Raw genomic sequence first — 26,207 nt, forward strand, 5'->3', positions numbered from 1 at the left:
GAGGATTAAGAGAACAAACGAGACTTGAATGAGTGAGTTTAATGAAGGGCATACAGAATCAAATACAGCGGTTTTGCAGTCAAGTGAGTTAAAAGTTGTGGAAATTAATATATTGGACCTTAAAGAGGATTTAGAGTCATTTGTGGATTCGGACATTGATAAGAGTTAGAAATGGGGTAATTGGTTGGCAGTCAGGTTACCCCCTGTCCAAGAAAGGACCCTCACTCTAGTCAGGGTAAGTCACACACAATCCAAATTACCCTTTGCCCAACTTCTGGTAGCTTGGCACTGAGCAGTCAGACTTAACTTAGAAGGCAACGTGTAAAGTATTTGTGCAATAAATCATGCAATAACACAGTAGAACACCACAAAAATACACCACACAGTGTTTAGAAAAATATATAATATTAATCTTATAAGATGCAGGTAAAACGATTAAAATGCAATAAGTATATTTTGCAATATCACTGTAAAAATGAAATAAAGTGCCTTTAGTCTTTTAAAAGCAATAAATGTCTCTTTTAAGCACAAAGTACCTGGTTGCATTTAAAATCTCTGCAAAGAACCGCAGAGGAGGAGATGCATGGAAAACAGGGAGGTGTGCGTCGATTTCTCGTGTCACACACAGCAATGCATTGTTTAGTTTTCACGCAGAGAAGGCTTTGCGTCGATCTCCAGCTCTCGGTCTTGGATCCTCTTCGGGTTGCGGGGTTTTCAGATACCCGGGGGGCGATGTGTGGATTTCCAGCACTGACAGGACGAAGTCACAGGGGCTGTGTCGATCCGGTGGGCGTTCCATGGAAGTTTCTACTGCACTGCGGGCGCTGCATCGATTCCTCTCTGGAAGTCGGGCTGCATTATTCCGACTCAGCTGTGCGTCGATCCAGTGGGCTGTGCGTTGAATTTCTGGTCGCTACTCTGGCGCTGCATCGATCTTCTCCTTGCAAAGTCGGGCTGCATCGTTCCAATTTCGGCGTGCAGTGTATTTTTCACCGTGATGGAGGTTGTGCGTCGTTTCTGACAGGCTTGGTGTCGATTTTCGCCGCACAAGGAGTACTTCCTTCAGAGATTAAGTCTTTTTGGTCCTGAGACTTCAGGGAACAGGAGGCAAGCTCTATCCAAGACCTTGGAGAACACTTCTCAGCACAGCTAGAGAGCAGCAAGGCAGCATGGCAACAGCAAGGCAGCAGCCCTTCACAGAAAGCAGTCAGGTGAGTCCTTTGGGCAGCCAGGCAGTTCTTCTTGGCAGTTTGCAGATTCTGGGTCACGTTATCTTCTCCAGGAAGTGTCTGAGTTGGTAGGGGCAGAGGCCCTGTTTAAATACCGAAATGTGCCTTTGAAGTGGGGGAGACTTCAAAGAGTGGCTTGGAAGTGCACAAGGTCCCCTTTCACTCCAATCCTGTCTGCCATGGTCCCAGTAGTGGGTGTGGCAGTCCTTTGTGTGAGGGAGGGAGGTAGGCAAACAGGTAGGGGGTACAACCCTAAGGCTGTCAGGTCTAACATGTGTCCCCCCCAGCTGAAAGTGGGGAGAGCTACCAGCTCTCATCGATGAGGCCGAAGTATCTGGAGAGACCATCAGCAGTGGCGTGGTCAATCCCCGGGCGATGCTCCACCATAAAGCCCATCCCCTGTAGGGATTTTGTTCTTTACATGTCTCCCATGTCAATATCGTGGACACACAGGTGGGTGACTCCAGGAGTAAGGGAAAAACAGGGAAGAGAACTGCTCCAATAACTCGTAGCAGTCTCCTCTCTGATCTAGAGTCAGGAAGTCCGAGAGATTGCCACCCTCCACTGACCCATCACCTTCTTTGGCAGAGAGGAGGTCGGGAAGAGGCTCACTCTCCTCCTCCATAACCTCATCTGTCACAAGGAGCATACTGACCTCAGACCTCTCAAAATGAGGCTTGAGTTGGTTGTGATGGAGAAACCTTAGGAGGTGTCTAGGGGTCTTGAGGTCCAATAGGTAAGTGGCCTCTCACTTCCACTCCTTGGTCTCAAATGGGCCAGTCCAGCGGTCCTGGAGAGCTGTAGGCTCCACTGGCTCCATTACCCAAAATTTGTCTCCAGGTGAGAATTAAACCAGAGTCGCCTTCCGGTCATACCACTCATTCATCACCTCTTGACTGGCCTCAAGGTTATTTTTGGCCTGCTTCCAGAAGCATTGTGTTTGGTTGTGGAGGGCCAGCATATAACTAACCACATCCTGGGGAGGTTTCTTGGGAGTTTTCTCCCAGCCATCTTTCACTATGCTTAGTGGTCCGCTGACAGGGTGACCATAGAGAAGCTTAAAGGGGCTGAACCCTATCCCTTTCTGGGGCACCTTCCTTTAAGCAAAGAGAAGGCATGGCAAGAGGACGTCCCACTTAGGCCACATGGACTCAGGTATGCCAGTGATCATGCCTTTTGGAGTCTTGGAGAATCTCTCAACAAGCCCATTGGATTGTGGATGGTAAGGGGTGGTAAACCAGTAGGTTATCCCACACTCATCCCACATGAACTTCATGTATGCTGACATGAAGTTTGCACCTCTGTCAGACACAACTTCCTAAGGGAAACCCACATGGATAAATATTCCAATCAGGGCTCTGGTCACCACCGGTGCAGTCACTGTTCTCTGGGGGATTGCCACTGGGCAGCAGGTGGCATGGTCCACCACAACCAGGATAAACCTGTTGCCCAAAGCAGTTTTGGGGTTTTGGGGTGCAAAGGGGGTGCCAATGATGGGGAGTGGGATCCGGGGGTCCTTAAGCCTTTTCCCTGTCTTCCCACAAGCCTTGCAGGTGGGGTAGGCCCTGTAGTAACCAACTGAGGCTACCTGCATTCTAGGCAAAATGGAAGTGGGTGACAAGCCTGTCAAAGGTCTGGTCTTGGCCCAAATGTCCTGCCAGGCCCAGTAGGAAGGCCCGGTAACACTGGGGGACCCCCAGCACACGTGCTGCCCTAATGGCCGGAGCCTTAGGCTCACTGTAAAGGAGATCATTCTCCCAGTAGATATGGTGATCAAGAGGGGCTTCACCTGCTGCTTGGGCTGCGGCCTGTTGCCTCAGACCCTCAAGGGTGGGGCATTCTTTCTGCGCCTTGAAGAATTCTTCCCTGGTTGTCCCACCTTCTACTTGTCAGCCAGCAAGTTCAGGCAGGTAGCCCAGGTCAGCTATATCCTCTCCAGTTGGCTAAGGGGTCTCCTCCACTGGGACCCCGTCCACCACCGTGGGAATATCTGAGGCAGGTTTCCCACACCTCTTGCCCTTCCTCTGTGCAGCTGTCTGGGCCATTGTTCCAGGCTCCAGACGCCCCTTGACTCCCTTTGCAGGCAGCCATGGATCTTGTGGTCATGCAGACCCACTCAAGCAAACCTAACATCTCTAGGTGGGATCTGAGCTCTACCTCTTTCCAGGCAGTATGCTCAAGATCATTGCCTAACAGACAATTTACAGGCATGGCATGGCTCACAGCTACCTTTAGAGTACCAGAGACCCACCCCCACTCACAGGGTACCAGAGCCACCGGTAGGTGTCTTTCGTGATTGTCAGCGACTATGACCTGGAGGACTGTATTAGGGACTATCTGATCTGCTGACACCAGCTGACTCTTGACAGTAGTCATACTGGCTTCTGTGTCACACAGAGCCTCTACCCTTTGTCCATCAATGATGACCCACTGCCTATATATGGAGGTATTGGCAGGCATGTGGGCTTTTGGCACCATTTCTTTATCTCCCAGGGGTACTAGGGACACTTCTACCTGCCACCAAAACTAACTGGGACTGTCTCCACCCGAGCGCTACACTAGCCAACCCAGGTGTCTGCCCTCCAGTGGTGGGCTGTGCTCTCTTGGAACACTGGGAGTCGCCCTTAGAGTGTCCATGCTGGTAGCACTCTAAGCATTTGGGGATGAACTTCTCTATATTCTTATCGAAGTTCCCTGGCTTCTTCCCATAACAATAAGGATAGCATTAGAAATGCAATAAAAAAGTATAGGTGTTTTTGGATTCAGAAGTAGGGAAGAGTGCTATGTGTGCATATGAAAAACTTGAAAGGTTTACTGAGGCCCTTGATGTAGATTTGAAGAAAAGGTGGATTTATGGATCATATAGCATGAGGTCGGCAGAATGTGATCTACAAAAAGAATGTAATATACCATTGACAAAGAATGTCAGAGATTTTTTATCAGAGATTGGAAGAATGTGAAAAAGTACAGTTGGAAAAGGTTTTCTGAGAAGTCACATAAGACCAAGTCAAAAGAAGTCACAAGTGCATAGGTGCATGTTACATGGAGTCATCGAGGTTTGTGGATGTTTGCAAATAATTTTCTGAAGCTTAGCAAGGAATCAGAGAAATTAGACTGTAGAGAGAATTGCAACCATTTCGAAGGTGTTTTGGAAATATATGAATGTGCGGTTTTCAATTGTTTTGCCTAGAAATGTGTGGATGGAGTACAAGACAGTAGTAAAATGGCCAGCCGAACAACCGCTGAGAAAGGGTTCCAGTTGTAAGCATTAAATGATTGTCATGCAGACATACACTCAGGTAATTGACCTTTTGAAAGGAAAGGTTTCACAGAAACAAGGTCTTTGGTTTAAAATTACACGAGAAGAACAACATGCAGATAGGTCAGTACATGTGTACTATGATAGAATAATGCGGACAGCATAGTGGAGTTGGCAAGCAAAGGAAGTATACTCAGGATTTGTTTCAGCTTTTATGTGGGGATTCTGTCCTTTGATCAGTGCATATAGTCAGAAGAGTATGATGTGCTGGCAAGTAAAAGTGTTAGATGAGATCTTTGCCAATGAGAAATATTGTAGTGACTGTTGTGATGCGAAAAAGAAAACGTCAAAGGAAATGTTGATGGTGGCTCAGATGAAGTTCTTTGAAAAAAGTAGTCAAGGCGCTTTTCAAACAACTGGTGACAATGTGCAGTTTATGCAGGCAGAAATAATGGTATTCGAGGCTGAGGTAGTGGTTTTATTAAAACTGCTTCTAAAACCGATAATAATGTGCAAATGAAAACCCAAGCATGTCACATTTGTGGTAAAGAAGGACATTGGAAAGGAACTTGTGGACTTAATGTGAATAGATTTCAAGATGAGTCCCAGCCCTACCGAACTTCATGCAGATTGTGAACCAGTTTAATAAGAATATACCTCCAGCTTCAGTCATACAACCACCTTTGCAGACTAAAATGTCAGAATTAAAACCAAATTTTAATTTTCAGCAAAAACATTGAGTAATTAATATACAATTTTCCACAGTTAACAGCTGAGCTCGGAGTACCTGCAGGACTGGGTGAGCCTGAGCAGGGAGGAGGATTGCACATTTGGGACAGTTCTAGATGCAAACCATGGTGGTCCATATGTGGAAGGAGAGGTTATTGGCCATCTACTATTATATTTTATTAATACAGGTGCTACACAATTCACGGTTAGACTGGTTGAGGTTCTCAGCCTACCCTTCTCAGGAAAAGAAGCCCAAGTTGTCAGTTTTTCATCTAAAAAAGTGACTAATATGTTGCCAGGAAATGCCCCAATTAAAATGAGTTCACATAATAATAATCGCGCCTTCATAATTATTAAAACAAGTCAAGTGAATTTGTTGGATCATGATCTTTTTTGGATGCTAAATTGGAACATTTACTGGACACTGAATAGTGCTGGCATCCAGACAAAGGATGGCAATGCTGATTTCAATTTAAATTCACCAAAAAACTAAATTGAGAGTTTTCCCAGTTCTAACAACAGAGTGAGTATCTCCAGACTTAAAGGGCATTATAAAGGTGATTTGAGATTTTTCAGGAAAGGAAATTGGGCTGATTAAAGCTGCTGATGTGTAGAGATTATTTCTGCACTCCTGAATATAGGCTCATTCATAAAGCAGGGAATGGAATTCCACCCACCATTATAAACAAAATTTAACAGGGTATATTAAGGGAGGTGCTACCAAGCACTTGAAACTCACCTATAATGAGTTTGAAAAAGCCAAGCGAAAAACAGAGGATATTTCAGGGCCCACTCAAAATAAATGATATGGTGATATCTTTCAATGAACACTGTAGTACTCTGATTGCTGACACTCTTTTGCCTTTGCCAAAGGAAGAAGCTGATGAAGCTGATGATGGGAATTGATGACATTAGGCACAATTGTATTGATCTGACAGAATTATGCACCAAGCCAGGTCCAGATATCCAAGATGTATCACTCACGTTTGATGATGTGATTTTATTTGTGGCTGCCTCATATTTGAGAGACAATTGCAGAATTATTCAAGCAACTTCCCTCTTTACAAATTACCATCTGTTTATGGAAGCAACATACTTGTTTGATGAAACTTCAGCACAAGCACCAGATTTGAATGCCATTAAAAAAGTTAAAAGAGTGTGCTGCTCAGTTAATGAATTGAGTGCAGTTAAGTGCAATCTACATAGATAGTTGATATGGTTTTGGAGTGGCTCACAATTTACGACAATTGTGGTAACCTGAGAGGTTTCATGACATCCATGTGGTGCTCCAATAAATTGTTAATATTGTGTTAATTGATGTTGATGCACAAAGGGATACATTTAAATACTCGAACAAACCTGCATCATCATCATTAGGTTCCACATCGTGATCTCTCCTTCAACCCTGGCATATAGGCACATGGTCAAGCAGGCTCTGAGACCGAAGCCTGAGTTTAAGAATTGACAGGTCACAAATGGGGTAATACTTTGCCAGCAGGCAAACCCACAAACAGGAAAACCCAAGATCAGATCCCACAGATAGGCACAGTAACACTGCAATGACCTCCGGAGATTGGCCCCAATAAAACACACAAGACAAGAGGGATGCGTGCATTCCCAAAATACCCGGAATTAGATTCTGCATGTAGTTAGGAACACTTAACCAATCAGAACACAACACACGCATCAAATGCAGTGACTACATACCCCTCAGGCTGGATATCTGGACACGTACTCCCTGGCCCGCAAGTTGAGGCTGGACATCTGGACACATACTCCCTGGCCTGCAGGTCGAGTCTCACCTGCATTTACTATCTGGAACTATATTTTCGACTCCATGACAACTGTTTGCATTTTTCACCAATAAATATATATTTTTTAGTATGTTATTGCACTCAGAGAAATGCATAAAACCTGCTTCAATCTGATGTTAGTTGAGAGACAGTCCTCAGACCCCAGTTCTATACCTGTTCTCCTAGCCACAATGCTTAATGAAATGAACCATTCATGTTTTGCCATTCGCCTCTTGTCTTTGTTTTTTAAGGTAAATTCTTGTTTAAGCAATAAAAGAATGACTCAGGTATTTGGATTTCCTCTGTACATTGAAACTGGCAAAGAAACCCCTTACAAAATGTGCTGCACATAAGAGTGAACACAACATGCTTTCACTGGGAAATAACTTTGCAGGTGAAGTTGGAAAATGATGAGTTTTTATGTCTTGTACATTGTCATCAAATAAGAATCCGGAAAGGGAGGATGAAATGCAAATACGTTTTTGTCAATGCCAGTTCAAACTCTTGAGGAATTTGTGAATTTGCCAATTGAAACATCACAGGAAGAAAAGACAGGCTGGCAGAAAGCAAGATGTGCAAGATAAAAACAATTTGTGCAGATTAATTGATAGGAGATATGTGTTGCCAGACTCAATGCTACTGCAAACGACAAGATACAGCATCGTCACATGTAGCACATGATGGTTATTGGGTGCATTTGAGAAATATTTGTTTAGTATATATTTTCAAAAATAGTACAGAAAATGTGTGTGAAAGGTGTCTGATATGTCTGCCAATAAACATGAAGAAGAACACAACAGTAACTACGAACCACATTGGCAAATCAGAAGGTCCTCTGGCAAGGCTGCAGGTGGATTTCATAGAGATGTCACCCTGCATTGTTTTTTACACATATTTCGTGATTTTGTTTGTTTTTAAAATGGATCAAGGCATATCCAGCAAGGGGATGTCATTCTTTGACTGTAGCCAAACCATTATTGAGGAAGTTAATCCCAAGGTTCGGTTTGCCAACTACAATAGAATCAGATAAGGGAACTCAATTTAAAAATGGAATAATGAAGTCCTATGCATTGCACTGAAGGTTCAACAGAGATTCCATTGTAGTTAACATTTCCAAGCATGAAGTGTAGTACAGAGGGTTAATGGTGCCACGAAAGCAAAACTGTCTAAACTGTGCTCCTCAGTTTCATTGAAATGGCGAGATGTTTTTCATTTAGCTCTATTCAACATGAAAAGTATCCATTTAGAGGAGCAGGGTTATCATGGCATGAAATATTGTTGCAGAGAGACATGAGGATTCTTGGTATTCCATGTGCTGCACATCTAGATAATACTGAAAATCTCATTCTGGATTACTGCAAAGGTTTGGCTGATATGATTCGCTGTATCTCTTACAAGGTGAAGTTTGCTTCAATTTCACCAAATAATTAAATTTGCCACAATGTAGAACTGGGAGACTGGGTCACTGTGAAGAAACATATTTGATAGTCTTGTCTTGAGATTAGGTTGAATGGGCCTTAGCAAGTCATATTGGTGACAAACACTGCTGTGAAGTACGGAGGTTTACAATATTGGATCTATACATCTCACACAAAAAGTGTGGGCTACAGATGAGTAACAAGGGTGCATTTTGCCACCCCCACCTCCTCTTAATCTCTATGCAGCAGACATGAAGACTAGTATAAATACAGAAATAATTGTTTCCATCAAAATGGGCCATCTTCACATCTGTTAGTTGTGTTTACAATACCTATGATGCAGTTTTGTTGGACAGTAACCCTATTGGTCTCCAAAGTTCTCTTGTGGCTATTTATAGTTATAACACCAAAATTTACTTTGTGTTGAGCCTTGGCAAAACAAAAATATTGACTTGTGGCAATGCAGACAGAAGTTATACCTGGAGAATTCAGGGCAAAATAATTGTGTAAGCTATTATGTATCATTATTCATGAGTGTAGAGAAACAATGTTTGTCACCTCAAATCTGTAAAACATGAAACCATTTATTTACAGTACCATCTTAGGTGATTATATGTTTAGTTGATCTTTGCATCAGCTACAACAATCATTGCAATGTCATAGGCTACATTCATTTTTAATTTCAGCAGTGAGTTATGGAGCTATTACTTTTGGGAACAAACTAGGGGGCAGATTTATGGAAAGTGGCGCTCCCCCCTATCACCACCATGTGTGCACCGTATTTAAAATACAGCACACGATGGCGCAGGGTAGGGGGCAATAGCGTCATTTCTCACAACACTATTAAAGTACTCAGCAGGAGTAGCTCCAAAATATTGGCACTACTCCTGCAGAGTACATAGGGCCTCATTCTAAAGAATTAAGCCCCCTTTTTCTTGAGCAGTCGTTAAAAGTGCTGTAAAAAATGGTGCAAAATAGATTTCCTTACCCCATTTTCCCGGCTCCACTAACGGGGGAACGCCCCCTTTGCATACATTATGCATGGTGCAGGCATAATGTAGCACAAAAGGTTACAGAGTGGCGCTATGCATGCATTGCACCACCCTGTAAATGCAGAGCCGGGATTTCGGCCTTGTTAGGCCACATTAACATAAAAAATAATGATGTTAATGTGGCGCAAGGTGGCGCTAGGGCATTATAAATATGGCCATAATTGAGGACTTGGAAAAACTTATGAGCCCTGCAACAAGATACATCTTTTGCGAACCATCTGCAAATGGAATAAGCCAATTAAGACTCGAGTTTTGTCTAGTAAATATGGGCCAGATGTAGGAAGGCTTTTGCGCCTCGCAAACGGCTAACAACGCCGTTTGTGAGGCGCAAAAGCCCTTACGCGATGCAGAAACACATTTTGCGAGTCGGTACCGACTCGCAAAATGTGTTTCCGACTCGCAAATAGGATGGGGTGTGCCCTTCCTATTTGTGACCGCATCGCGATGTAGAGTTGATTTGTGACCGCGAAAGCGGTCGCAAATTAATTCGCAGTTACCATCCACTTGAAGTGGATGGTAACTCATTTGCAAACGGGAAGGGGTCCCCATGGGACCTCTTCCCCTTTGTGAATGCAAACAAAAATATTTTTTCAGAGCAGGCAGTGGTCCTATGGACCACTGCCTACTCTGAAAAAACCCAAAACTAAATGGTTTCGGTAATTTTTCTTTTTGCAGCTTGTTTTCCTTTAGGGAAAATGGGCTGCAAAAAGAAAAAAAAAACTGCTTTATTCAAAAGCAGTCACGGACATGGTGGTCTGCTGTCTCCAGCAGGCCACCATCCCCGTGAGTGCCTAGACTCGCTATGGGATCGCAAACTGCGACTCACCTCATAAATATTCATGAGGTGGGTCTTTGCGACCCCATAGCGAGTCGCAGAAGGTGTCTGAGACACCTTTCTGCATCGCGAATTGCAAGTTGCAATTTGCGAGTCGCTATGACTCGCAAATTGCAAGTCGCAATTTGCCACTTACTTACATCTGGCCCTATGTCTCTTGTACTTTACTTACAAAATATTAACTATTGCACTAGATTGCGATCTTCTCTATGTGGATCTCCCAAATCTATTTGGAAAGAAATGTGAACACAAGACTCAGAAAAGTCCTCTTTATGCATTAAATAGCCGAAATAGAATTTGAAATTGCAGGTGACTGGGGATATGGGCTAGAATATAAACAATTTAAAATTATGGCACTGTAGAAATGTAAACTACTATCTTTTGGGATAAAAGTAGAACAATTATTTAGTTTAAAAAGGGGGAAAAATCTTATGTCCACATATACTACTCTCGGACCTCTGCCATACCTTCAAAATCATCTTAACGCTGACATAAGAGGGAAATTCATGAGTTTTTGTTTTTACCTCTTCCAACAGCTTAAAAAACATTATTGAAAAATATAAAAATAATTAAATATTCAAATGTAAGTGTTACAGACTTTGTGGATACAGAATGCAATCTATGTCACATGTAATCTGCTCTTGCCTGAATTGATGATTTAAGACAACATTTTATTACACCATTGATTTAATCACATGCGCATTTTGACTATTAATAAAGCAAAATGAAACAGTGTTTCTCAAATTATAGAATAAAGATTGTAATAATACTAGCTGCTCTGTTGCTATGAACCTCATTACATATATTTGTAATATTCATTACATGTACATGTACATTAGCCCTATGAAATGTCTGATTGGTGATATTGCTATTTCTAGACTGAAAAGCTATGGTTGGTGCTAGTAAAGGTGTCTCAAAAAGAATGTGTAACTTTATACACTTTTAAGAAATGAGGTTTGTTGACATGTTATAATTTATTTATGATAAAAAGTTCACTGAGTGAGAGTAAGGAATTGTTCAGCAAAAGTAAAGAAGTTACTGGTGCATGAAATGTAAGTATGTGTTTCTGGATGAAAAATGTATAAAGTTTTATAAAATATACTGATGTATCACTGTTATTAATTATTGACCAGAATATAACTTTTATTTTTTGGTTATTGTGTCTTTTTTAGGAGGAAAATTGAATCTTATCTCTGAAGAAATGAATATCTGCTAAAATAAGCAGCAAAGAAAAGCCTTGTTAGGAGGAGCTGGATTAATGTGCTGTTCAGAAACAACTACCTGCTTAGTCACAGTGTATTCATGTTCAAAGGATGCGCAGTTGCCTGAACAGTTGAGTACTTTAGCAGCACAAGCTAACTTTTGATGAGCTAGACTTTGTGAACTCTATTTAAAGATATGCTGCTTTGCTGAGGCGTTTGCTGAGATGTTATTGCCACATAGCCTGCCACAATATAGAACAAATCTAAAGATGTTTTGGCAGGCTAAGGTAGCTAAAAGAGTGAAAAGGAAGTGTTACCTACATCAAAATCCAGGAGGGAAGTAAAGCAAAAGGGGTGGGGGTGTTTTTAGGAGGTACTTGTGAACTTCAGAAAAAATGTTATGTATTTTAAAGTTGTTTAATTTTTATCTCATAGTTGTTGTTCTTATTGTTTGTTAATGTATTTGTAGTTTTGTATTGTTAAATTGTTCTGTTGTAATAAAGAATTTTAAGATTACTTTGACCTTTAGGGGTCTGTGGTAGTGCATTACTGCATTCCAGCAATACTGCAGAATGCTACTTAATAGTATATTCTAATGTAACCTTGTAATTCAGTGATGCTGCTATCAGAAAAACACAACTGAGTAATGGCTGGTAGCTGTTAAATCAGTGATGATGCTACAAATAAAGTGGCAAATTCAGCCTAGTGACAACTTGTCCACAATAAATTATGCCTTAGTTAGGCTGAAAGTTTATGGCCCTCATCACGAGTATGGCAGTCCATGGACCACCACAACCATGTAATGCTAGCCATCCGACAGCCACAAAAACAACAGATGATGGATGGAATGCAGAACAAATCAAACATTCACTTCCAGTCACAGATCTGGGTTTAATCCATCAGTGTTTTTGCTTGCCATGCCATTCCAGTTTGGACCCAGCCATATGCAAATCAGTCTTGACCCTGTTCTTAATGGAAACAGTCTAGCTCTAACTGCCAGTCCAGGTCCTCCCTGGACAAGAAACAAGCATCCTAGGACCGGTTCCAGGATATCACCCTTCATCAACCAGGCTAGCTTGAATCTGGTGGCATAGCAAGCACGGGACCCACGTCTGGGCATAACTTTCCCACTTGGGGCGACAAATGCAAAAACAACAAATGATGGAAGGAATGCAGAACAAATCTAACATTCACCCCCAGTCACAGATCTGGGGCTAATCCATCAGTTTTTTGCTTGCCATGCCATTCCAGTTTGGTCCAGCCATATGCAAATCAGTCTTGACCCTGTTCCCCATGGGGGCAGTTCAACCCGCACTGCCATTGGACAGCCAGCACACCGCTGCCACCACCAGGATCATGGATACCGATGGGTTGGTGGCGGTTCAAGTCATGGTCAACCACGATGGTGCTGAGCTCAGCACTGCCATGTAGAATACGACTTGCCTTTAGGCCGTGCTTCCCATGGTGGGAACTCCACCATGGAAAGGCTGGTGGAAAGGCTGGTGGAAAGGCTGGTGGAAAGGCTGGTGGAAAGGCAGGGATGGGACCCCCCGTCAGCACACCTGGAATTCAAACTGTCTGCCATGGAAAACAGTGCACATTCTAAGGGACATATTTATACTTTGGTGCAAAACTGCACTAATGCAGTTTTGCAGCAAAATGTTTAGCACCGGCTTGCGTCATTCCTGAACCCCAGCCGGGCACCATATTTATGGCATGGTGCAAGCCAGTGCAAAGGGTGGGCAAAAGTAAAAAAAATGACGTTAACTGGGTGGGGCTGGCGGTATAGGAGAAGGGGATTTTGAGCCAATAAATTATGCTAGGCTAGTTAGGGTAAAAAAAGATGACTCTAACCAGCCTAGCATCATTTTATGATGCAAAACCATGCATATCACATGCCTCCTGTCTTAGAAAAGGGCCCATGGTGGCACTTTTATTTAACAAAATGACTTATCTATACTTACCCTACTTACCTGGGATGGGGTCCCCCATCCTCCCATATTCCTCTGGTGTGGGTGGGTGTGTTCCTGGGGCTGGAGGAGGGCACCTGTGGACACATTCCATGGTGTTTGACCATGGAAATGGGTCCAAAGGTCCCTTAACGCCTGGTCTGACCCTGTCGTTAAATAATGTTATTTTTTAGCCCCTCCTCCCACTCATGGACATTTTAGCATGGGGGGATAAATATGGGGCTATGAGGTTAGCACCATTTTTTAGATGGGAACTCCTACCTTGCATCTCATTGATGCAAGGTAGGTTCACACATCTAATAAATGGTGCAAACTCCAATATTTTGACGTTAGACATGTCTAACGTCAAAATATAAATATAGAGTCAGTTTTGCGCTGAATTTGCGTTTAAAGAAATTACGCAAAGTCGGCGCAAATGGGGTATAAATATGTCTCTAAGTGAGCTGCCGGTGCACAGAGTGTGGCGGCATTGGCCTCAGCTCTCTCTGAGAGCTGAAGCCAATGCTGCTGAGCTGTGTCTGCTGGCCGGACAGACAGGGAGTTTGGAAAACGGCAGTGGGGAGGCCGCTAGATTGGCGGCTGCCTCCCCACCATCATATTGGCGGTCCGGCACATCAGACTGCCAAATTCATAATGAGGCCCCAAGGCAGGAGTGGATATTTTAAATAAGGAATAAAGAAGGTAGTGGTTGTATGCTTCAGAATTTAAACCAAGATGGTATTTCAATATATTTTTTTACTCCTGTGCAGTTAATGCTTAGTGTGTTTTAGACAGAGGTTGAAATGTGAAAGAAACAGCAGTGATCTAACTGAGGGGAGCACAGAGGGGCAGAAAAAACTGTGGGGCTCTAGGATGGCTGAAACATAGTTTTTTTTAAAATTCTATTTCCTAACTATAATGTCCCTGTAAATTTCGTTTTTTCAGTGAATTTCTAGTTTTTTTTGTAACATTAAGTAATATTTAATTACCATACATTAATCCTGTGGCCAAACCCTGCAACCAAACCCCCACATGCAGTCAACCCCACACTGTGTACAGTGGAGGTTCAGCCGCTGGGCTTAAGCATAGGCCAGGCTCTGCATGCAGCTCCTTGCCTGCAGCCAACCCCAAATTGTGGTTTTGTGATTGTGTGTGTGAGTGGCTGTGTGGATTTGTGACTTGATGTGTGTGGTTGTGTAGGTGTATAAGTGGGTGTGTGAGTGTATAAAGTATGTAAGTGCACTTGTGAGTGTGTGTGTGTGTCTGTAAGTGGGTGTTACAAGTTTTGTGGGTCTGTGAGTGGGTGGCTATTTGGGTGGGTTAGTTTGTGTGTGATTTGCTGTATGGGTGTATAAGTGGATGTGTGAGTGGCTGTGTGAATGTCTGTGCGAGTGTGTGAGAGATTAATGATGTCATTGGGATGTCTTCAGTGATGTCATAAAAATGTCATAGAACATGTTATGAATTAGGTAAATTGTGAAATTATAAACAGCGCTTGGCAGGGGGTTCAAGTTCCATTTGGCGCTGCTAACTACAACTTGTGAACTTCTGTGTTTTTTCAGTTCAAAACATTAATGTTGTCATTGACAAATTCACCTATCTATAACATTACTTCAATCTTTGTTTTTTCAGTGAATATAAGTTTATATATATATATATATATAAATACATATATAGGTAGAGTAAAAGATAGACAGATAGATAGATAGATAGATAGATAGATAGATAGATAGATAGATAGATAGATAGATAGATAGATAGATAGATAGATAGATAGATAGACAGAAAGATAGATAGAAAGATAGATAGACAGATAGATAGATAGATACCCAGTGGATAGGGTCTTTTTGATTTTGTTTAGACAGACATTTACACTGAAATTGAAGCTGAAAGGGTATGCTTCTAGTACACATCCCACACAGTTCAAAACAGACACTGACCCATGTCATGAGTCTGTGCATTTTACAAATGTGCATTGTAGAAGACACCACTGCAGGGCATATTAGCAGCAGACAGTCAACCTTAGTAGACATGCTTTGCACTGTATTCTCCCTCTTGTGCAACACAAGACAACAAATATAAGGGTATATTTATACTATGTTTGCACCAAATTAGCATAATTTTGTTTTTACTCTAATTCGGTGCAAAACTAACTCCATATTTATACTTTGGAACTAGACCTTTCTAGCACCAAATTTATGGAGTTAAAGTAATTTTTTGGACGTGGAAACCTACCTTGCCTTAAATGAGATGCAAGGTAGGCGTTCCCGTGCAAAAAATGACTCTATGGCCTTAATCCCATATTTATATTCCCATGCAAAAATGGTGCACCGGAAGGAGGAGGGGTCAAGCTTGTTTTGCCCCATTTTTTAACGCCTGATTCAGGGCAGGCGTTAGATGACCTGTGGGACTATTTCCTTGGTGGAACACCTTGGAATAAGCCCACAGGTGCCCTCCCCAGGCCCCAGGGACACCCCCACCCACACCAGAGGGACAGCAGAGGATGGGGATCCCATCCCAGATAATTACAGGTAAGTATTTTATTTTATTTTTTAAAGTGCTATAGGGGGCCCTGAAATGGGCCCCCATACATGGCACAGGGTGCAATGGCCATGCCCAGAGGACCCTGGTCCCCTGTGCTGGCCATTGGGGTGGTGGGCATGACTCCTGTCTTTTTTAAGACAGGAGTCATGTGGTATGGATAGTATTGCGTCAGAAAATGACTCTAGGCAGGTTAGAGTAATTTTTTTTACTCTAACCTGCCTAATGTAATTTTTTGGTGCAAAACCCCCGTCTTCCATACCGCCAGCCCCACCTGACTAACGTCACTTTGTTTACACTAGCCTACCCTTTGCACCGGCTTGCACCATTCCATAAGTATGGTGCCTGGCTGGGGCACAGAAATGGTGCAAGCCGGTGTTAAACTTTTTGGTGCAAAATTGCATTAGTACAGTTTCCACCAAAAAGTATAAATCAGGGCCTAAGTGTCTGCACTACTTGCATGAAAAATTAGCAAATCTAGGCCTAAGTGTTTTCCCCTTCCCCTAATGGGATTTCAAGAGTTGTCGAGGAAGGCAGGAAGGAAGCTCACCCTGAAAATCTTGTCATGGTAGCACACGTGCTACAATACCAGGCATACTGTCAGTGTTGAACTGGAGTACAAAAAACATTTGCCAGATGGATGCACTTCCACTCACAAATCTCTGCACCAGAGTACCACTTCCTGATTTGGCAGTCAAGTGGTTGCATGTGATCTCAGTGTGATATATGCTTTCATTTGACTTTAATTAAAGGCCATAGCCTGCATTTAGCATGTAGGAAGTAACAATTGAATTGAAACATACTGGGTGTTAGTAATTTGTGAGATAGGGTGAGAAATATGATTTCTCTGCCTTTTGCTTGCTGAGAGATTTACTACTTGCTGAATTGAGCAAAAGATGTGAAACCTTTCATTTGAACTGCCTAATGACACGTAAATGTTAACACAAGCAGGTATTTATGTTCAGCATGCACCTTAAAGGATCGTTATGAAAAAAGTAATACCATGTTCTATTACATTAAATATAGCATATAATATGTTTTGTAAGCTATTACAATATAAACACTCCATTATAAAACATTTTTGCATGTGAAGTAGGTTATCATTGAAATCAGACACATTGCTTTACAACCAACCGAAAAAATGAATAAAGACCTTCTGTTGTAATTTTGTATTCTCCGAATAGCTTTTAAGTCTTATTCACATTCTTTTAATCAGATATCCTGGGTTGGGACCATTCAAGTAATCCTCAGACTCTTAGAAAAACTAATCATTTGTTTACCTTGCCTATAAATCATGGCTTATTAGAGCAAACCACATTTTCTCGGCTCTTGGAAAATTATTAACTTAATTCCCTACAAATTACACTGAAGATAGTATCTGATAATCCATTAAAAACATCTTAATCAATGCCTTCCATCATATTGCGGAGCACTCTGGGACAGTTTGAGCATTCATGATTAAATGGGAATAATGGGATGCATTATGGCGACCTGAGAACCCTTGAGTAGCATACTCTGTAAATGCAACAGACTATTAATTTAGTTACATCCACACAGTGCCCTTCTCATGTGAACCACAATTAGACAGCTTTGGTTGAGTATAGTATCTCATACTGAGTGTGATGCTCTGCATAGTTGAACAATAATAACAATTTAACACCTGTTATATATATACTACATGTCATTAATAAGTGTGGTTCAATAAAGCATGGTATTTGGAATAAGTGTAGTAATAAATAGGCAGTTGTATTTTTATTGCCACAGTGAACAGGGAAGAATCACTGTTATTACCAGGACAGAGCTTAGGGCCCATATTTATACTTTTTGACGCTAAACTGCGCTAACGCAGTTTAGCGTAAAAAAATGTTGCGCCGTCTAACGCCATTCTGAAGCGCCATGCGGGCGCCGTATTTATGGAATGGCGTTAGACGGCGCAATCAGACCGGCGCTGCCTGGTGTGCGTGGAAAAAAACCACGTAGACCAGGCAGCGCCGGCGTAGGGGGAAAATGGCGCTAGGGCGTCTTAAAATGGCGCAAGTCGGGTTGACGCTAAAAAATCGTCTTAACCCGATTAGCGCCATTTTTTCGACGCCCAGACGCCATTTAAATGACTCCTGTCTTAGTAAAGACAGGAGTCATGCCCCCTTGCCCAATGGCCATGCCCAGGGGACTTATGTCCCCTGGGCATGGTCATTGGGCATAGTGGCATGTAGGGGGGCACAAATAAGGCCCCCCTATGCCACCCAAAAAAAATTGAAAAATAACAAAAATTATACTTACGTGAACTTACCTGAATGTCCCTGAGGTGGGTCCCTCCATCCTCGGGTGTCCTCCTGGGGTGGGCAGGGGTGGCAGGGGGGGTCCCTGGGGGCAGGGGAGGGCACCTGTGGGCTCATTTTGAGCCCACAGGCCCCTTAACGCCTACCCTGACCCAGGCGTTAAAATGTGGTGCAAATGCGGGGTTTTTTGACCCGCCACCTCCCGGGCGTGATTTTTGCCCGGGAGTATAAATACGAAGCATTTGCGTCGCCGTCATTTTTTCAGACGGGAACGCCTTCCTTGCATCTCATTAACGCAAGGAAGGCGTTCACGCTAAAAAATGACGCTCTTTGCCAATACTTTGGCGCTAGACGCGTCTAACGCCAAAGTATAAATATGGCGTTAGTTTTGCGCCGAATTTGCGTCGAAAAAAACGACGCTAATTCGGCGCAAACGGAGTATAAATATGCCCCTAGGTGTCTAATATACAGAGCAATCGTATCCGAAAATCCTCAAATTTCGAGCTGAAACAACGAATATAGGGCCAGATTTACAAGAAAGTGTTGCATCACTACTGATGCACCACTTTTTTTGCGTCACCCTTCCCCCACCTCACGACAACGATAATATGGCACACCATGACGGTCATTACAACAACAGCGTCAACATTTTAGATGTTATTGTGGCACTTTGCTATAATAGAGACAAATATTTTGACGCTAATGTAGCGAAGTGCAAGGAGGCCCATTGATTTCAATGGGTATGACATAAAAAATTATGACAAAAATGGCACAGTGAAATCTTGTAAATTTCACAGCAGAATTTTTGCTGGCCTCCTAACGTCAGAACGTCCCCCTTGCATACACAGGCATAATGTGGTGCAAGGGGTCGCAAAGTGGGTGCAATGCATGCACTTTGTAAAAATTTGAGCCTCATTAGTGTAAAAACATGATGCTAATGTGGTGCAAGGAGGTGTTTGGGCCTTGTAAATCTGGACCATAGAGTAGAATCCGCCGGCCGGCTATCTTCCCACAAATATCAGGAGGGGGGATGGAGGGAAATCAGCGAGTGGGTTCTACGTATTGTCTTTCAATTATTGGATTATTTTCAGTTACTTCTGAAACTCTACTTTGGGGCAAGTAGGAATTGCTGATTTATACTCCATGTTACAATCACTTTACGAGGAAAAGAGATGGGAGCATTTTCATAAGGCTTAGTGAAAGAGAGTGGGCTCTTGTCTTGATTTCATAAACTCAAACTTGTTTCTGCCCTCTGTCCCTGGAAAACAGTACTGCAAAAACTATAGTTTGACCAAGAGAAAGGATATATTTGTTACCACTGTTGAGAGGGGATGACATCATGCCTATCCAGTGGCTCTGCCTTGCATGAGGCATGACTCCTTCCGTTTCAGCAATGAGAAATAAACAGCATATTACACTCAGATTATTTGAATAAATACGAGATATATTTGATGACAAGCAGAAGAAACAATACAATTAGTGGGAAAGTGTACCTGCCCACACAAAGCACAATATGGGTTGTGCTCCCATTTCATCTGTTTCAGACTAACTGAAGTACCAGTAAACATAATGAAGAATACTGTACATAGTAATGGAAATAACCCGTCCTTGATAAGAGAGCAGCCGTATCTGACAATTTTTAATGGCCATTCTAGATCAAAAATGGAAGTGCTCTGAGTAGAAAATAATGCCAGATCTGTGACAAGATGAATTCTGGATTTTGCTGTTCAGAAACCTCAGGCAGGAAAAGGAATCTTGGCTTATAGTCTTTTTTTAGCAATTGAAAGCCATACAATGGAGACAAGTTCACAAGTTCAGCAGGGCTCTCCATCACTCAAATGCATTCACCCAAACCATCGCACAGAAAGTGTGAATTCTATTCTTTCCTTAGTTGTACATTATAAGAGTATGGATTTGCACTGTTGAATAATAGCATGCTTGAAATGGTGGCAAATTGGGATGGTATGGTTCCCCGAGCCTAGCTGTAACTTATGCAGAAGGTGCATTAGCACCAGGGTCCATGAGTGTGAATGGTCTCTACACACCAATTATTGCTGTATTTTGATGCACAACCAGCAATCAGTGATGAGGGAGGTCATTTTCTTTTATTGCGTTAGGGCCATCTGCAGCCTTGCTATGCCGCTGATAAACATTGCTTAAATAATGACAGACTGTTTGTGTCTCTAGGTTAGAAAATAGAAAAACACTAGTTTGTTCAATTTCTAGGAAAGATGTTGTGAAACCCTCTATATAACATAGCAAAGTTTATAATTATGAGTCAAACCTTGAGAATCGTCTTTCAAGCACATATCTACGTAAACGTCACTAAGGCCCTCATTATGAACTGGGCAGGATTTCCCGCCGAGTTCCGAGCTGGCGGTCTAAACATAGACCCCCAGCCCATTGAGGACACCGCCGGCCCAATAAACAACATTCAGCTGGGCCGGCGGGCGGAAACAGTGTTTCTGCCAGCCGGCCCAGCCGAATGCGGGCCTGGACATTGCCGACGGCTCGACATGGAGCCGTCGCCAATATAGCAGTGTGGCGGGTGCAGCAGCACCCGTCCCGCATATCACTGCCCGTAAATCAGGCAGTGACATGCGTGACGGGCTGTGCACGGGGGCCCCTGCACTGCCATGCCAAGTGCCTGGGGGCACCCATTCCGTCAGCCTTTCCCTGGCGGGGGGGAACTGCTAGGGAAAGACTGGGGGAACACAGGCTCTTTATCCGGAAGGCAGCGCTGCTTGCAGCACTGCCCTGTCGGATAAGGAACTCCACCATTGTCGGACTGCCTGGCAGTGGTAGCCTGGTGGTGGCGGGAGTTCTTCCTGTGGCGGTCTCTATCTGAACATTGTATGGCGGTCCGGACCGCCTGTGTTCATAATGACCACCTAAATCTTGCTTCACTTTCTGGCACACTGTGGGGCCCGAACAATAGCTTTACTCTGGTACGTAACAAACAGACGACACAAGCAGTTGCAATTGTTTGTCAAAACTCGTGGTGAGTATCTCCTTACATTGCACTCTCAATGCTACTGGGATAGTGGCCCAGTAAATGCCCATGCACTCAGTGTCACAAGCAATCCTCCTAGATATGCCGACAATAACAGTAACTGACACAATGGCACCCGATTTTGTTACATATTACTCAATAAAGTCAGTTTTGCTGTCAGTTGCAAGTATGAAGCTCCTCTGTGTCAATGGCTGCTGCAAATAAAAAGCTATTACAAAAGGATTTTTTTGTGAGAGATTGGAGGTTGGCCATTGCCTTTGTCCAGTGCCAGAAGACCTGTGTGAACATTTAGGAATGAACCAAGATGTACCACAAATTTGGTACAAAAGCAGTGTTGTGACAGAAATGACCCTTGCATGGTAAATAGCTGTGTTCCCATCCCTGAGTGCCCAACTGCATATATCTGGTATCCTGACTTTTACATTCGACCATGGTGTCAGGGTAAAAGTAGATGCAGAGCCCTAGACCTGTTCCTGACAATGAGAGGTCAAGGACGTTTCCTGTGACCTGGATGTGCACACCCACATGCCCTCATTTGAGACTTAAGGCTACTGTCAGGCTACTGAAATGTCCCTGTCATTATGTTTAGCATATAGGAGCATGATGACAGAATAATGTTTTGAAGGATCAGTAGTGTGACTGGACCTTTTAATCAGAATCACAGGAATGAAGGTCAACTGGCTCACTTAAGTAAAGTACAACGTCTTATGTGTGTGCCAAGTCCCTTGCACTAATATCTAGTGCATCTTTAATGTGTTGGTATGTGTGTTTTTTGTGGTACATGCGTGGTGTCAGAGTGAGCCAGAGTAATGAAAGCCAGTGAATTCTATTTTCGAAATCCCTGGCTGGCCTTGCACAAGATGGAGGGTGCGAACTGAAGTCCCACACAGAGGAAATGTATTGTTCTCATTTTTGAAGCTGGAAGGAGGAGATTCAGACCAGTGGTTCTTAACCTTTTGACTTCTGTGAACACCCACTTAATCATTACTTGGAACAGGTGACCCCCACTGAATCATTATTGGAATCAGGTGATCCCCACTGAGTCATTACTGGAAGCCTGAGTCACAAGCCCAAGCAGTTTTAATGATTTTAACTGTGAAGCAATACACAAATGATACAGAAGAAGGCATTCCTCAAATAAATACACTATTTAATTTGGTTCACAAGCAAATATAAAAAGATATCAACATCAGTAGATGCTGACTTGATTTTTACTCCAATTTCAAATGCCTTCACATGTACAGAAAGGTTTACAATTTTGATTCTTCAGTTTTGCTTCTTTATTAACGTACATTTTATTAATGCATTTATATTATTTTTTTTTTTAAGCTGTCATGGACCCCTTCACTGGGCTTCACAAACTGCCAGGGGTCCAAGTAAAACATGTTAAGAACAACTGATCTCAAAACAGAAATGAGGGGAATGGAGAGACAACTCTTTTAAATATTCTGTCTGGGCTTTTGGTTACTAAGGAACTACTGCTTATTCTTCCTGAAACCTCCCATCAGGTGGATGGCATGTGGGAGAGGGGGACCTGCAGACTCTGGTGTGAAAGGTAAGGAAGCCTTTAGGGGGATCATGTTTTTTCATTTCCCCCTGATTAGATTTCTAACCTGGCTGATGACACTCAGATTCAGACACCTCACACCTCTTTGTTCCTCTGATGTGGTGTAGTGGATGCTATTTCATTTTAATGGTAATCAGGAGTCTAGCTTAGCCATCTGGCTTGCAGGCCTGTGCCCCCATCACCTATTGACTTTTAACCTACTTAGCCTTCTCTGTTTTAGCATACTTATTTAATTATTTCTTCCACAATGGCTGCTATGTTTATAGTTAGGAAGATGTTTTGGTTCTAGAGTATCATTCCACTCTGTGAAGGGGTCACTATCACAGTCAAAGACAAGTTATATACGTAGGTGTTCACATCATGTCCTTTTCCCACTTACATGTGACAGGAACATAGGCCCTCATTATGACCTTGGCGGCCTGGTGACCGTCACGCTGGCGATGGCGGTAATACCGTCGTCAGGCTGGCGGTGATCCCTCCCGTAGACAGCCAAAGTGTCACACCAACCGCCAGCACGGTAAGACCACTGTACACAGCGGTAGCCCCCTATAGGCAGGCAGAAGACAAGGATCCACCCACCATATTATGACATAGCCAACCACCAGCATTTTCAGGGTGGTAACAATGCCACCAAAAGCCTGGCAGAAACACATCATATAAGAGGAGACACTCACCTTCTGGGACACAGAGGAGTCCGCGGCCGTCATGGAACCTGAAATGCAAGTCTTCCCGATGCTGTACCATGCCATGGCCATCCTGGAGTACCAACGCTGATGAAGACGACGACGGTGAGTACAGCCGCCTAACACACAAAGGAGGGAGGGAGGGAGGGAGGGTAGAGTGACACACACATGCACAACACACACCATACATATCACACCACACAGCCAGAACAAGCTGCAGAGTAAATTGACTGTAACAGGACCCAGGAGCAAAGAAAGCTATAACACATACCTCTGTTCCAACCACTGTAATCCTGTTGGATGAAAAGCCCAAATCCAAAAAATACAGAACTGCATATTTACATGCAGGCCCAATGGCCAGTTCGAAGTCTGTAATGCCCATAGGGCAAAGTCCAAGCCCCAGCTTGACTCCCGACAACATTGGGTCTCCACTGTTCTGGGCCATCATGTTGGAAATGGGCAGACACCTGAGGGGGTGGGTGGGTTAGGGTTGCTTCATTTGGAGGGGAATCCTTGGCCTCTGGTTCATGAGGGGGCTCCTTGGCCTCTGGTTCTGGAAGGGACTACTTGCCCTTTTGTTCTGGAGGGGGATCCTTGCCCTCTGGTTCTAGAGGGGGCTCCTTGGCCTCTGGTTCAGGAGGGGCTCCTTTGCTTTAGTTTTAGAAGGGGACTCCTTGGCCTTAGTTTTGGGAGGGGTCTCCTTGGCCTATGTTTTGGCAGGGGTCTCCTTGGCCTTTGTTTTGGAAGGGGTCTTCTTGGCCTTTAGTTTTGGAGGTGGCTCCATGGTTTTAGTTGTTTGTTTGGGAGGGAGCAGCTCTTTAGCCCTCTGTTTTGGGCACAGAGGAGTGTCCTTGGGGTGGGGGGCCAGCGTCGCACTCATGTGCCCCTTAGTGGCAGCTGGAGACTTTTGGGGTGGAACAGGGTCAGGCTAGGTGCTGGAGGTACTGGGCTGGGGGGTGGGACCTTCCTCTTACTTGCAGGACAGTGTGGGAGGGGGAGGGAAGAGGTCAAGGCGGGAAAGGAAAAGCTTCTTAGGGCCAATGTGGGGGGCTGTGGGAGGAGGAATGGGAGTGGAGGTAGAGCTAGTGGTTGCAGGAGGAGGAGGTGTGCTGGACTTTGGTGCAGGTGTATGGACAGTGTGAGTGTGTGAGGTGGATGGCTGTTGGGATTCTGAGTTTGGAAAGCCAGCTACATAGCTATCAAAAACATGCATTTCACCCAATTAACCTAAGCAGGACCATGGAGCAATGTCTAAATTGGCATATTGGGGCATCCACTCACTAGTACCCTGCACCCAAATCCAATGCCAGGCCACAGAGATGGTTGTGAAACACATTGTACTCACCCCCTTGAGGCTGCTGTGATGCCCTCAAGCGCCCATCCAGCTCTGGATAGGCCACCACCAGTATGCTGGCCATCTGGGGGGCAGGTTCCGATGGACAACCCTCCCTCATTGGGAGATCGTCCCAAGCTGGGCCTCCGCGGTCTTCCGGGCCCAGCGTCTCAGGTCCTTCCACTGTTTCTTTCAGTGGGATCTCTGCCTGCAATAGACCCCCAGGGTCCGCACGTCCTTGGGCAACCCCTTCTTCTGATGGGTGCTAACCTGTAGAGGAAACACAAACAAAGGGACACCATGAACCAGACAATCTAGCCTGTCACACATATGGCCTACAGACTGCATTTTCCCTTCATCAGGCACACACATGACCTGTACCTCTGCATTAACACTGCCACCAACTATACCCCCCCAAATGACATACTGCCAGCGCACACACACACATCTACATGCAGCCATGTTGCATGCAAAGTACCCATGGTCTACTCACCTGTTGGTCTTTAGGCCCATACAACTGCCCATAAATGGGTAGGACACTATCTATGAGCCTCTCCAACTCCTCCTACATGAAGGCTGGGGCCCTTTCCCCTGTTGCAGGGGCCATGGCAGGCTTCAGACACAGGGCACAGCAGCACACGCAGTCATGCAGTGGAAAGTCAGGAATCAAGTGAAGTGGTAGAAAGAAAATGGTGGTCACGTCTGGCGTTGATCATCATTGGTTCCCATACTCCATAGAGGGCCATGTTAGCCAATCAGGAATTGCACAGCGGTGAAGACCGCCTCCCACCATGAATGAACGTCGGCAGAGTGAGGTCACTTCCACATGTTCCTGCATATAGGATAGGCGGTTGATTTAAAAGTGCGTCATTGTAGTTGAATATACACACCTAGACAATTCCAGTGTCCAACATACAAGCATGCTCTGTGTACACTGCTGTAGTTTGATCATAGTTCCTGTTGTTACTCACTGCTTACTTTTGGGTCCCTTAGGTACCAACCACTGGGGAGGAATAGGAGGAGGAGGCAAGCACCCATGTGCAGACCCCTTGTGGACTTGGCTATACTGGAAGACAGGCACATCATACTCACCTATCGTCTGAAAATGGCCACAATCACAGAGCTGTGTGTACAATTGGAGCCTGATCTGCTACCAGCTATCCGTTGCACAACAGTAATACCCACTCTTGTGCAGGTACTCCCAGTGCTCCATTTCCTGGCAACTGGCTCTTTCAAGGTGACAGTGGGCTTGCCTGCAGGAATGTCACAGCCAATGTTCTCTATTGTGCTTGCAAGGCTTTTAGCAGCCTTGCTCAAACACATGT

Source organism: Pleurodeles waltl, chromosome 2_2, assembly GCF_031143425.1.
Source record: "Pleurodeles waltl isolate 20211129_DDA chromosome 2_2, aPleWal1.hap1.20221129, whole genome shotgun sequence".
NCBI lineage: Eukaryota > Metazoa > Chordata > Amphibia > Caudata > Salamandridae > Pleurodeles > Pleurodeles waltl.